Here is a 14,241-nt window from a genome sequence, read left to right as displayed (position 1 = left end):
ACAAACACAGCAAAAGCTTCAAAAGTTAGACACAATGGAACAACACCAGAGACAAACACAGCAACAGTTAGACACAATGGAACGAAATCTTCAAAAGTTAGACACAATGGAACAACACTAGAGACAAACACAGCAACAGTTAGACACAATGGCACAAAATCTGAGACAAACACAGCAAACGCTTCAAAAGATAGACACCACACTTGAACAAACACGTGAAGATTTAACTACTGAGTTACATAACATTGAATCGAAATGTCAAAAAGTCTGTAATGAAGTAAAATCACAGATTGGTGAGCATTTTCAACCTATTTTTTTGCGGCATGAAAATGCATTACAGAATCACGAAGCAGCCATAAAAGAACTGCAAACCATTGTTCATAAAAATCACGACACCTTGCAAGCTAAAATTGACTCTGTAGCATCTACCGATTCGGTTACGCAACTTGCAAAAACTCAGGAAAACTTAAAGGACACAGTAGATACTCGGGAACTTGGTTCAGAAAAACACACGGAGCAAATAAGTACACTATCGGAGAAAGTAGCCGAACTTTCGTATCAGTTCACTAACTTATCTACAAAGGTATATGATGATCTGAATGACACAAGACCTGTAGCCATCACTGACACAGAAGAGTATGAAGAAATTAAGAAATTCAAACAAAATCAGAATCAAATTAATGCGCAACACAAAAGAGAAATCCGGGAAGTACAAGATCAGTTGGCACAAGTAATATAAAAATTACATATTTCAGAGGACACTCGCGCTCCAACACGGGAAGAGGGACTTAGAAAAACGGAACAACCACAAAATAATAACACAGGACACTTCGGAAATTATGAAAGAAATTGGCAAGGCACACCGAATTTTCAGATGGAACCGCCGAAACGACGTAACAATGGCCGACATGTGACTCGCCGACATGATGATTTTGACTATAAGCTGTTCATTACTACACGTAAATTCAAAACATTTAAGAATTCTGGCAACGACATTCATCCACAAGCATGGCTCCATCAATTCTGTCATTGTTTTCCTCCCAACTGGTCGTTAGAACACAGATTAGAATTTATGTGTGGCTGCTTAGAGAATGAACCAGCTGTAAGAATGCGATCGGTCATTCACCATTGTCACAGTGAAGAAGAATTTTATCATGCCTTCCTCTCGGCATATTGGTCTCAAGTTACATAGCATCATAATGATGAAACATTTCGAACAATCTGAATTTTCCAGTCTTGTGAAATATTTTGAAGACATGTGGCACATGAATCAGTACCTGTCAAACCCATAAGCCCCTCAGAAGTCATCTGCATTTGCTTAATCAAATTACCTGAACATTTACGACATATTATTTTGGCTGACGTTGCAAAGACGACATTGAAGCTTTTCAGGGACTCTTACAAGAATTAGAAATTGACACTGACAATAGCGGAACGCGAAAACAGTAACACAACAATTACAGGTCACATCCGTCGCAATTCCGCGATGAAAGAAATAATAACTGGACACGACAAGGCTATTCTCACAACACAAATCGTGACCAAAACAGACACCACCCGTATGGCAACCGTTGGCAGAGTAGTAATAAATACAGGGAAAGATCACCTCTCCGCGGTAATGACTATCACAGAGACAATCAGAGAAACAGAAAACATGGGAACCAAAATAAATATTATCAAGGGAGACAGAATAACTTTAGGTGCAACGGTCCAGCGCGCAGTTACGATTCAGGGAGAAATTCTCCACCACGTGACCGACAAGAAAGTAACTATGGAATCTACCGACATGACGACAGACGATATGATCGTAACGACAGACCTGAATTGCATTAGAACTGGCGGGATTTAAACAGGGCAGGGCCCTCTCGACAAGGTGAATTTGTAGAAGTTAGGTCTCCAAACCCCAATAACGATGCGCGCCAACAAAGAGACAGTAGGCAATGACTCATACCGCTGGCAGCCACAAAACGTACGTATGAAACTAACGACGCAGCTGCCGTAGCTAGTAATTACGTAAAAATGGAAGACATTAGGGACATCTTACTCCAAGAACACGACGTAAAACATAACAACATTGCAAAACCTGTGATTCACATTACAGTAAACGACGTAAAATTTACGGCAGTACTTGACTCTGGCAGTCCCATTTCAGTAATTAGTGAAACAGCCTTTAGCAAATGCAACAAATCGAACGATTGCCCAACACTTCCGTTATGTAAGATTAAATTACAAGGTGCAATCTTTGGATAAAGTGTAGATGTACGCCAACAAACCAACCTAGAATTCTTTTGTCAAAGCCACAGCTTCTCTATGATCTTTCTTATTGTTCCATTATTGTCGACGGAAATTATACCGGGAGTTGACTCTTTGAATGAATACAAAGCAATCTTAAGCTTTCACGATGCTGAATTAAGTTTAGAAAAAGCAGGTAAGTCAGTAGCTTTGAAATTTGAAGATTGGCTCTCAAACCATGACGAAGAAATTAATCGGCTTTACCTCCTGTTAGACTGCAGTTCGGAATTTTCGACGGAACTTGACACTAACAATCACTCTGCAAGTACTGACAGAGATGATATCGACGGCGCATTTGATACTAATGAGTTAATTCAGAATAAAATTCAAACAATTGAGAATTGTAATGACACTGATAGGGAGGACCTTTTCGAGGTTTTACAAGCACATTCCACAGCTTTTACTCACAAAACAGCAACAATCAAGGGATTTCAATACCAAATTCGTGTTCGTCAGCATACTAAATTTTGTGTTAGACCATATGTAATTCCGGCGCATTATAGGGACCGTGTTAGAACAGAAGTACAATCTATGCTTGACGAGGGCATTATTGAGCCTGCAGTAAGCTCATACAACAATCCATTACATGTTGTTGAGAAGAAAAACGGATCGATCAGGCTTGTCTCTGATTCGAGACAAATCAATACTATCATAGTTCCTGAAACAGACAGGCCGCTAACGTTAGAAGAACTTCTAAATCTTAATGGTGTAAAAGTGTTGTCTTCCATTGATCTCAGATCCAGCTTTTATCAGATCGAACTTCATCCAGAATGTATAAAATAAACAGCTTTCCTTTGTTTCGGCGTTTGTTATCAGTTTCGGAAACTTCCGTTTGGTTTGAACATTGCTTCGGCAGCATTTATTCGCGGGCTAAAGTCCATATTACCTAAGTTCTTAAAACGTCACATCACCTTATATGTGGACGATATTCTAATAGCAGAAGCTTCATGGGAACAACATAATCGCATCCACAACAGTTTGTTACGTAGTTTTGCAGAATCTTCAATTACAGTTAACTTGGAAAAGTTTGAATTCGGTAGTTCAAAGGTGAGGTTTTTGGGACATATTATTTCTTCTGAAGGCATTCAGCCGGATCCTGAAAAGTTAGAAGCAATCAGAGCCATTACAGTTCCATCCACAAAAAGACAAGTCCGCAGTTTTCTAGGTCTCGTAAATTTTTACCGTCGTTTTCTTGATATGCAAATTCTAGTTACACCAAAACTTTGTTCTCTCACTGGAAAAAATACTGTTTGGAACTGGGACGAACAAGCACAGTTGGAATTCAATTCTTTGAAAGAATCGCTACTTAACGCACCAATACTAGCTCATCCAGACCTGTCACAAGATTTCTGCCTTAGCACAGATTCTTCTAAAGTCGGTCTTGGTGCCCATTTATTTCAAGAAGCCACAGAAAATGACACTACTGTTCAGAAAACCATTGCTTTTGCTAGCCGAGTGCTAACGAAATCTGAAAAAAAATATTCCGTTACTGAATTAGAAGCTTTAGCTATCGTTTGGGCATTTAACAAATTCCGTTTCTTTCTTTCTGGTAAGCACGTAAAAGTATACAGTGATCATCGTGCATTACAATTTCTTATGTCTTCAAAATCAAACCATGACAGGTTAAAACGTTGGGCATTGTTTCTGCAAGAATTCCACTTCACAGTAGTCTACATTTCCGGCAAGGAGAACATTGTTGCGGACGCACTGTCACGCGCACCGGCTGGGCTTGAGAAAAGTAACACAGACGGCAACCTCGAGAAAAATTTCAGTATTCTTTACGTTCAGAAAGTCGCCTTCGAAAACTTCGTCACCACATCTTTAAAGGACATTGCTCATGAACAAGATAAAGATCCGATTTGGAAAGACATCAAAAGTAAATGGCATGAAAAGCTGCACACTCAGATTCGGCATTATTATCTGGTTAGAAACAACATACTGTTCAAACGCTGCACTGTTGATGACAAGCTATGGGTACTTTGCATTCCTGACGATTTTGTTAATAAGCTCATTTGGTACATTCATTTCAGCTATGCACATTTTGTTCCACGAAACTGTTATCATATTCTTCAGTCGACTTGTTATTTTAACAATATGGAAAAGAGAATTCGAAGAGGCTTGTCTATTTGTGAACTTTGTCAAAAGGCGGAACCATCTACTATCTCACATCGTGCTCCGTTGTTTCCTATTATTCCTTCTAAATTAAAAGAATTTGCTGCTGTTGATCTCTTGGGACCCCTTGTCAGAACATCGAATGGATTTTCGTACGTTCTAGTCGCTGTTGAACTTACTTCAAAATTTGTTTCTTCCACTCCGTTACGTAAAGCCACTGGATGGTCTGTATCCAACGCCTTCATTAAAAATTTCTTACGTGAAGTTGGCCACGTTGCTAAAGTCATTTCAGATAACGGACCGCAATTCAGATCTGCTGTTTCATCACGCATGCTTCGGAATCATAAAATCAAACCAGTTTTTATTTCATTGTACTCACCACATTGTTACCCATCTGAAAGGATTATGAAAGAAATCAATAAGCTTTGCAGACATTATTGTCACAGAAAGCATCAGCATTGGGACAGATATTTACACTTATTTCAATATGTGCTGAATGAAATGCCTCATGATTCCACTGCTTTAACACCTACTCTTGTACTGAAGAATGAAGAACCACCGAACAGAATCAGAGAGCTTGTACCTTTCCCGAATACACGTAAACTTCGACACAAGGACATAATTGATTTGGCTATTGTTGTTGTTGTGGTCTTCAGTCCTGAGACTGGTTTGATGCAGCTCTCCATGCTACTCTATCCTGTGCAAGCTTTTTCATCTCCCAGTACTTACTGCAACCTACATCCTTCTGAATCTGCTTAGTGTATTCATCTCTTGGTCTCCCTCTACGATTTTTACCCTCCACGCTCCCCTCCAATACTAAATTGGTGATCCCTTGATGCCTCAGAACATGTCCTACCAACCGATCCCTTCTTCTGGTCAACTTGTGCCACAAACTTCTCTTCTCCCCAATCCTATTCAATACTTCCTCATTAGTTATGTGATCTACCCATCTAATCTTCAGCATTCTTCTGTAGCACCACATTTCGAAAGCTTCTATTCTCTTCTTGTCCAAACTATTTATCGTCCATGTTTCACTTCCATACATGGCTACACTCTATACGAATACTTTCAGAAATGACTTCCTGACACTTAAATCAATACTGGATGTTAACAAATTTCTCTTCTTCAGAAACGCTTTCCGTGCCATTGCCAGCCTACATTTTATATCCTCTCTACTTCGACCATCATCAGTTATTTTGCTCCCCAAATAGCAAACTCCTTTACTACTTTAAGTGCCTCATTTCCTAATCTAATTCCCTCAGCATCACCTGACTTAATTAGACTACATTCCATTATCCTTGTTTTGCTTTTGTTGATGTTCATCTTATATCCTCCTTTCAAGACACTGTCCATTCCATTCAACTGCTCTTCCAAGTCCTTTGCTGTCTCTGACAGAATTACAATGTCATCGGCGAACCTCAAAGTTTTTATTTCTACTCCATGAATTTTAATACCTACTCCGAATTTTTCTTTTGTTTCCTTTACTGCTTGTTCAATATACAGATTGAACAACATCGGGGAGAGGCTACAACCCTGTCTTACTCCCTTCCCAACCACTGCTTCCCTTTCATGTCCCTCGACTCTTATAACTGCCATCTGGTTTCAGTACAAATTGTAAATAGCCTTTCGCTCCCTGTATTTTACCCCTGCCACCTTTAGAATTTGAAAGAGAGTATTCCAGTCAACATTGTCAAAAGCTTTCTCTAAGTCTACAAATGCTAGAAACGTAGGTTTGCCTTTCCTTATTCTTTTTTCTAAGATAAGTCGTAAGGTCAGTATTGCCTCACGTGTTCCCGTGTTTCTATGGAATCCAAACTGATCTTCCCCGAGGTTGGCTTCTACTAGTTTTTCCATTCGTCTGTAAAGAATTCGTGTTAGTATTTTGCACCTGTGACTTATTAAGCTGATAGTTTGGTAATTTTCACATCTGTCAACTCCTGCTTTCTTTGGTATTGGAATTATTATATTCTTCTTTAAGTCTGTGGGTATTTCGCCTGTTTCATACATCTTGCTCACCAGATGGTAGAGTTTTGTCAGGACTGGCTCTCCCACGGCCGTCAGTAGTTCCAATGGAATATTGTCTACTCCGGGGGCCTTGTTTCGACTCAGGTCTTTCAGTGCTCTGTCAAACTCTTCACGCAGTATCATATCTCCCATTTCATCTTCATCTACATCCTCTTCCATTTCCATAATATTGTCCTCAAGTACATCGCCCTTGTATAGACCCTCTATATACTCCTTCCACCTTTCTGCTTTCCCTTCTTTGCTTAGAACTGGATTTCCATCAGAGCTCTTGATATTCATACAAGTCGTTCTCTTATCTCCAAAGGTCACTTTAATTTTCCTGTAGGCGGTATCTATCTTACCCCTAGTGAGATAGGCCTCTACATCCTTACATTTGTCCTCTAGCCATCCCTGCTTAGCCATTTTGCACTTCCTGTCGATCTCATTTTTGAGACATTTGTATTCCTTTTTGCCTGTTTCACTTACTGCATTTTCTTATTTTCTCCTTTCATCAATTAAATTCAATATTTCTTCTGCTACCCAAGGATTTCTACTAGCCCTCGTCTTTTTACCTACTTGATCCACTGCTGCCTTCACTACTTCATCCCTCAAAGTTACCCATTCTTCTTCTACTGTATTTATTTCGCCCATTCCTGTCAATTGCTCCCTTATGCTCTCCCTGAATCTCTGTACAACCTCTGGTTCTTTTAGTTTATCCAGGTCCCATCTCATTAAATTCCCACCTTTTTGCAGTTTCTTCAGTTTTAATCTACAGGTCATAACCAAGAGATTGTGGTCAGAGTCCACATCTGCCCCTGGAAATGTCTTACAATTTAAAACCTGGTTCCTAAATCTCTGTCTTACCATTATATAATCTATCTGATACCTTTTAGTATCTCCAGGGTTCTTCCATGTATACAACCTTCTTTCATGATTCTTAAACCAAGTGTTAGTTATGATTATGTTGTGCTCTGTGCAAAATTCTACCAGACGGCTTCCTCTTTCATTTCTGTCCCCCAATCCATATTCACCTACTATGTTTCCTTCTCCCCCTTTTCCTACACTCGAATTCCAGTCACCCATGACTATTAAATTTTCGTCTCCCTTCACAATCTGAATAATTTCTTTTATTTCATCATACATTTCTTCAATTTCTTCGTCATCTGCAGAGCTAGTTGGCATATAAACTTGTACTACTGTAGTAGGTGTGGGCTTCGTATCTATCTTGGCCACAATAATGCGTTCACTATGCTGTTTGTAGTAGCTTACCCGCATTCCTATTTTCCTATTTGGCTATTATAAATATAAAATCTGCAGCAGACAAAAGGAGGAAGCTACACGGTAAAGCAAATGCAATGAAATTATACATTGGTCAGAAAGTTCTCATTAAAGCTCATTCATTATCACATAAGAAGAAACACTTGAGTCACAAATTCTTTCTAGTTTACATTGGACCTTACAGTATCTGACGTATACCACATGATAATTGTGTTGAATTGGAAACTCTGCGTACTAGGAAGAGTAAAGGATTGCACCACGTTTTACATGTATAACCGTTTATTGAAACATAATCTGCTTTTTAACTTTGTCTTCGCCATATAACTTTTCACGTTACATTACTAGTATGCTTGTCAGAATTAGAATCTGTTAACATGCAACAATGTTTGAAGTTAAATATCCAGTCAAGAACCAAGAGAACTTATTTAAACAGAAATTACGAATGCATTGTTATTGTGAACAGCCGACACAGTGTTATTGTGTGTGTACATTCTTCCTTGTTAGTTGCATGATCATGTAACGTCTATAAGGCTCACATACTTAAAACATATACTGGCACTGCTAATGAGATTTTCATGGAACATTTTGGTTTACTTGAAAGGACATTCTTTATTTGAAGTACTTTCTGTGGGATTAAAGATGACTTAGCACTTGGTTTCTTTTGACAGCTACACAATTATATCACAACGCTACTAATGTGTGACACAATTTACATTGTTGCTTTTGTGCTGTATCTGCTTTATATCTGCACAGTTTTTCTGAGTTCTTCTGGAAAGTAAAACATGTGTAATAGTAACCTTGTGGTATAGCTGCAATAAGACAGCCTTTTTTTTGTTTTGTAGCACAACAATATTTTACAGTGTAGTACTTTCTTGATCATGGTACTGTACGTAAAAACTACGATATCTGTGCGAAAAGCATTTCACTTTTGTTTATCATGAGGTAAGCACATTGGCTTCTGCAGAACTTAGCTTTCGGAGGAAAATAACTACGACACTTCCACAGAGAATATCTCACAGCAAGACGCATATTTAGCGCTACAGCACACGTCATTGAGTGATTAATTTTGCACTTAAATCATTTATTTTTAAAGGTATTTGAAGTACAATGATACAAAGGTTCTCCATGATACATTTCATTCCATTGCTGTAATCTGTAACACCTGAGGGTATAATTACATTAATCCTCAGGGGGGTACACACTTACTTTGTGTACCATCTGTGTGGCAAGCACAAGGAGCCCTAGCTAATATGGTATTTGCTTATACAACTTTACACATCGGTACCATATTTCTCCAACACAAAATACACAGCTACCTGATCATTTAACTGAGAGAGACAAACATTTATTTTACTACATCAGTGACAGATGTTTACGTAATTACACCGTTGGATAACTTCACACTTACGAAATTGTATTTTGTCTGTACTTTGTGAACTGTTCATATTTTTTCAGAACCATTGTGGTACTATGAGAGCTTTGAATGATGTATTGTGTATGGGGTCATGATTTTTCAAGTATGTTGGAGGTAGATGACACTATTGAAATGAGCAGAGAATTTTTTTTAATTTTTGACATTATTGCAGAAAGCTACGACTTGTTTGAGATTTGGCTGAGGTTTTATGATGTTATGATGATGATGATGTGTATTACGCTGTTGTGGTATGTTTAAGATTCATAAGCTGATGCTACATGAGGAATTTTATTATGCTACATATTTATTATGATGAAATATTGAAGAAGTGTCGACGAATATGTATATGTGTAATAAGGAAAGGAATAATGAGTAGTGGTTAGAGACTCTGACTTGTGAAAAAGTATGTTGGAAACCAAGAATCGTACTTTAAGAGTTATGAAATGTGTCTAAATGCGTGAATGTATCACAATGCCGACGAATATTTTTTGGACACTGTTATATTTATAGGATTTGGTTTCTACAGAATTGCAACACAAATTCTCGAACTGTGAAATTTTTATATGAGACTGTCACTGCAGTGCAAACTGGTGTCGTATATATTTCGGTAAGAAAGCCAAGTGACCTTGACGTAATTCGTCTTGAGCAGCCAGCTGTGTCTCACGCCTGGAGAAAACGCCATTAGTGTGTGCCTTTTCAGAGGCACAGGTAGAGAAAAAAAGAGGCCATTATCCTCGCTATTGACATTTCTTTGTCGAAAGCGTCGCAAATACGACACACTCAAACTTGAAAACATATGATTACACTTAGGAGCTCTTAATTTATGATATTTACTAAAATGCCTAATGAAATGATGAGAAACATTTTACATCTATTGTCTTTCTAGTTGAGAGTTTGCCTGTTTTGTTTAATATCAAGTTTCTAGCTGCAGCAGCATTTGTTAAAATAAAATTTAATAGATGTATTAATATAAATATTTTATGCCTACAGATCCAGTAAATAATTTTGTGATCTATTCAAACAAACGAAGGAGCATAAAAAGACATTTCGCTTCACAGGAATTGCATAAGCAATTTTCTTTTCAACTACTTGGTAATTTTCTTCGTGGAATAACTTCTTGTGGTGCACCACTTTAATTACATAGACATTAAGATGTGAATATACATTTCCCTTGTCTGCATGGTTGTCTTTAGTGTAATATTTTTTCTGCTTGAGCTGTGTCATGTTTAGATATAAGTTATTGCATTTGCTGCTGCTGTTTGCTAAGCATAGTGCTAGTAAATTTCACTTTGTATTACTCTGTTAAGCTAGTTTTACTACTGATTTATTTTTCTTGTTGCTGCACATTGGCTCATATTAGTTGTAATGTTGCATTGCTTGGTAGTTTAGATTTATTGCAGCTTGCTTTGACAATTTCCATTTTTTTCATTGCTGTTTGTATTAATTGTTTTATGCTGCTGCATTGCCTCGTCCCTTAGTTTAGCATCTGAACTCAGTAGAATTAAGTTAGCTTAAGATGGGGTAGGCCATATAAGAGAACAAGTTGTGATGAATTGGAAGAAATGCATTGAGAAGCTATAAGAAAATGGTTTGGCCAAACAAGTATTTTAAAAGAGGATATGAACAAATAAAGTAGGGTTTAGGGACAACAGGTTTAGGTAGGATTTTCTTGGAAATAAATGATGAGGTAAGATAATGGAAAATAAATAATGAGGTAAGAAATGAGTGAACATATAAATACAGAAATCTTGCTTGGATAGAATTTTTTTGGTAGAAACAGATGCTGAAATAAGAGGAAAGATATATGGAATAAACTTTTGGGGTGGACTGCAGTACCAAACGTCACACTGAAAACAAACCCTGTCCTGTATTTTTGTGTTATTACACTATGTGAATTTGTGTTTTTCCTGTCTTTATGTGTTTAGCTGATGACAGTTATGTTGTAGAATTTTTCTAATACTACGTTATTTATTTTGTAAAGATGTTTAGACATTATTTATCTATTCTGTTTTGTTTTAATGCTCATGTGTAAAGTTGATGTTTCAAAAGTTGTTCTGATCTTTTATGAATGTACTCATGTCATAATTCCTGTAACACTGATGTATATGTTAGTTAGATTCTTTTGTAAAGGCTGTACTACAAACGTTATCTGTATTGCTATGTTTTAATGATGTATTTTGTACCTTTGTTATTGTATTCTCATGTTATCAAATTGTAATTGACACCAGTTCATCAAATTAAGTAACTTGTAAGTTACATTTCACTGCACACGTTTCTGTTGGTCGTAGTATATGGACAATATGTGAGAAGTAGGGACTGATAGTGTTTGCACGTGTGTTAATAATTCGGCAAGGGACTGGATAACAGCATTGCTGGCTCTAAGGACAATTCCAAAAAACTTTGTGAGTGCACAAGAGGTGGTTATGGACTTGCTATATTATCCGCAAGACTCTTCAGTGGTGATTGTGCACCTGCACAGGCCCAACAGATGGCTGCTGGCCATCTCTACAAGGACTACAGTGGGTCTACACCTTTGATGATCCACCAATACCATTATTTCTACAAGGACTACAGTGGGTCTACACTTTTGCTGACTCACCAGCACCATTACTTCTACAAGTACTGCAGTGGGTCTGCACCTCTGGTGGCCCACCAATACCGTTATCTCTACCAGGACTACAGTGTGTCTGCTCTGTGATGACCTACCTACCAATACTCTTCAAAATTTCGTCTGACTCTACTGTGAGTTTACTCTGTTGTGGACCAATACCTGTCTGCATGTCAAGAGTCAGCACTGTCTTTCCGTTGGAAGGACAACACTATTTCTTCAAGATTGCATGGAAATCCACTACTTACGTGTGCATTTTCTTTTACTGCTCATACTTGGAAAAAAAAAAAAACACTGCAATTTTACTGTGATGGATGATCAGGACTGTCTTTATGGACAGTGAGAAAATTTTAGCTTTTGACCAACAGTGTATCAATAAGTGTGTGCATTTGATTTCTTTGTTATTGTAATTGTGAAAAAAATTTTAACAACTTTTTTGTGGGAAGCATGGGGGCTATATAAGTAGGCTCTTTAGGTTTTCTTATTGGTAACGCCACGTAGCGCTCTGTATGAAAATCAATGGCTGTGCTGTGTGCAGTCTGTGGCTAGTTTGCATTGTTGTCTGCCATTGTAGTGTTGGGCAGCTGGATGTTAACAGCGCATAGCGTTCGGCAGTTGGAGGTGAGCCGCCAGCAGTGGTGGATGTGGGGGGAGAGATGGCGGAGTTTAGAAATCTGTAAGACTGGAGGTCATGAACTGCTATATATATTATGACTATTAAGGTAAATACATCATTTGTTCTCTATCAAAATCTTTCATTTGCTAACTATGCCTATCGGTAGTTAGTGCCTGCAGTTTATTTAGCTGGCAGTAGTGGCGCTCGCTATATTGCAGTAGTTCGAGTAACGAATATTTTTGTGAGGTAAGTGATTTGTGAAAGGTATAGGTTAATGTTAGTCAGGGCCATTCTTTAGTAGGGATTATTAAAAGTCAGATTGCGTTGCGCTAAAAACATTGTGTGTCAGGTTAAGCTCAGTCACGTATATAATTTTTCTAAGGGGACGTTTCAATTTAACTAAAAATAAGGAATCCGAATATATAACGACAAGCGAATCGAATACCTGAAAGCGTTCGACTGCCTGAAGGTTGGCGGGTTTTCAAGCGCACCACTTTGCTGCCGACCAGCATCTGTGACCCGCATGCACAGTACTTCCGCGGGGGAGCAAATGAGGCCGCACCTGGTACTTCGTCGTCTGTCTTCTGACTCACTCTGAGGATGGCCGGTCGACGTGCAGCCGAAATGTCAGTAGAAGTAGTATTTGCGCGTCTGCATGAGCGAAATTTAGTGTGTTATTAATTACGTCGAGAGAAGTTGAAAATACACGGACGCTTAAAATATCAAAAACCGTTCTTGCTCTCACCGATGCCGCTAGAGTTATTTTGCCGTACGGCGCTGCCGTCTTCGTCACGCATTCACAACGAATACACGCATATTTTAAAACAAACCGAATGTTTCTCTTTCCTATTGTGAGGAAAAGAATCTGAGGTTTCATTACTGCCATTTTTAAGTATTTATTTAGAACTGTGAAGGATTGTCGTCTATATAGAAGCCCCGCCAGAAAATAAATAATGATTCGTGTACAGAAGATTCCTGTAAACCGTAAAGCACATCTCTCACGCAGCTGATCGTGGTACGATAGCGGCTGCATCGCCCAAATACTCCGCTCCTCATCTCCGAGACGCTCCGCAGTTCTGCAAGTTAAGCTCGGGACGCTGCCATCAACTTAGTTCTCGTCTCGGTGCGGCCCTGAAAAATGAATCCGGATATTGTTCAATGAAACAACAACAGTAGCAGCGAAGCCGTTACGGAAGAAGAGTTTGTTTATTCCGCGGCGCGCCGTAGTTTCTCGAATCAGCAAGAAAGCATACGGAGGCGAATGAAAAAGTGGACGACTTTTGTTTTCCTTTGTGGGCCAGCCGGCGCTATCTTAGGGCTGGGGCGGAGCAACGACGGCGAGGCAAGTTCCTGGCCGCTGCCTTCCTCTCGGTCGACCGACTGTGTCCTTCCCCCTTCTTCCCCCGACTCGGCAGCGGCGCAGACCCGCAGGCAGTTTCTTCTGCAAGGTGCGGTCGTAAGTTTACCCACAGAAGCGCCGCTGCTGCTACCGAGGTTCTCCGGATCGACCGCAGACTGACAGCGCAGCTGCAGCCACTGCTACGGGCTGCTAGTCCCCCGTTTTGCGTTACCACTCCAGCGCATGACGCAGTTGCCCAAGCTCCAGACTGTAAATATTAGTAATGATGAATGAGGTGGTATTGGCATACTTGTAAAGGTACCTAAATGAAAGTGTGAAACAGTTTCTTTTGTGCTGTTTCACACCAAAGCTGATCAGTTATTCCGAGTAGAGTGATCGTCAAAATCGTCAGCAACTCCCACTAATGGCATACTTCTCACGTTGATTTTTAATTTACACCTGAATATTTATGATAAATAAATAATAAGAACACCAGGAGACATCAAGCTAATACCTGCTAACGAGGCCTGTGATCATGGTAACAGCCCCCGTTTGGAGAGGAAGGTAATCCACAAGTA

The sequence above is a fragment of the Schistocerca serialis genome, chromosome 6 (genome assembly GCF_023864345.2).
Source record: "Schistocerca serialis cubense isolate TAMUIC-IGC-003099 chromosome 6, iqSchSeri2.2, whole genome shotgun sequence".
Classification (NCBI taxonomy): domain Eukaryota; kingdom Metazoa; phylum Arthropoda; class Insecta; order Orthoptera; family Acrididae; genus Schistocerca; species Schistocerca serialis.
This window is presented reverse-complemented; position numbering follows the sequence as displayed.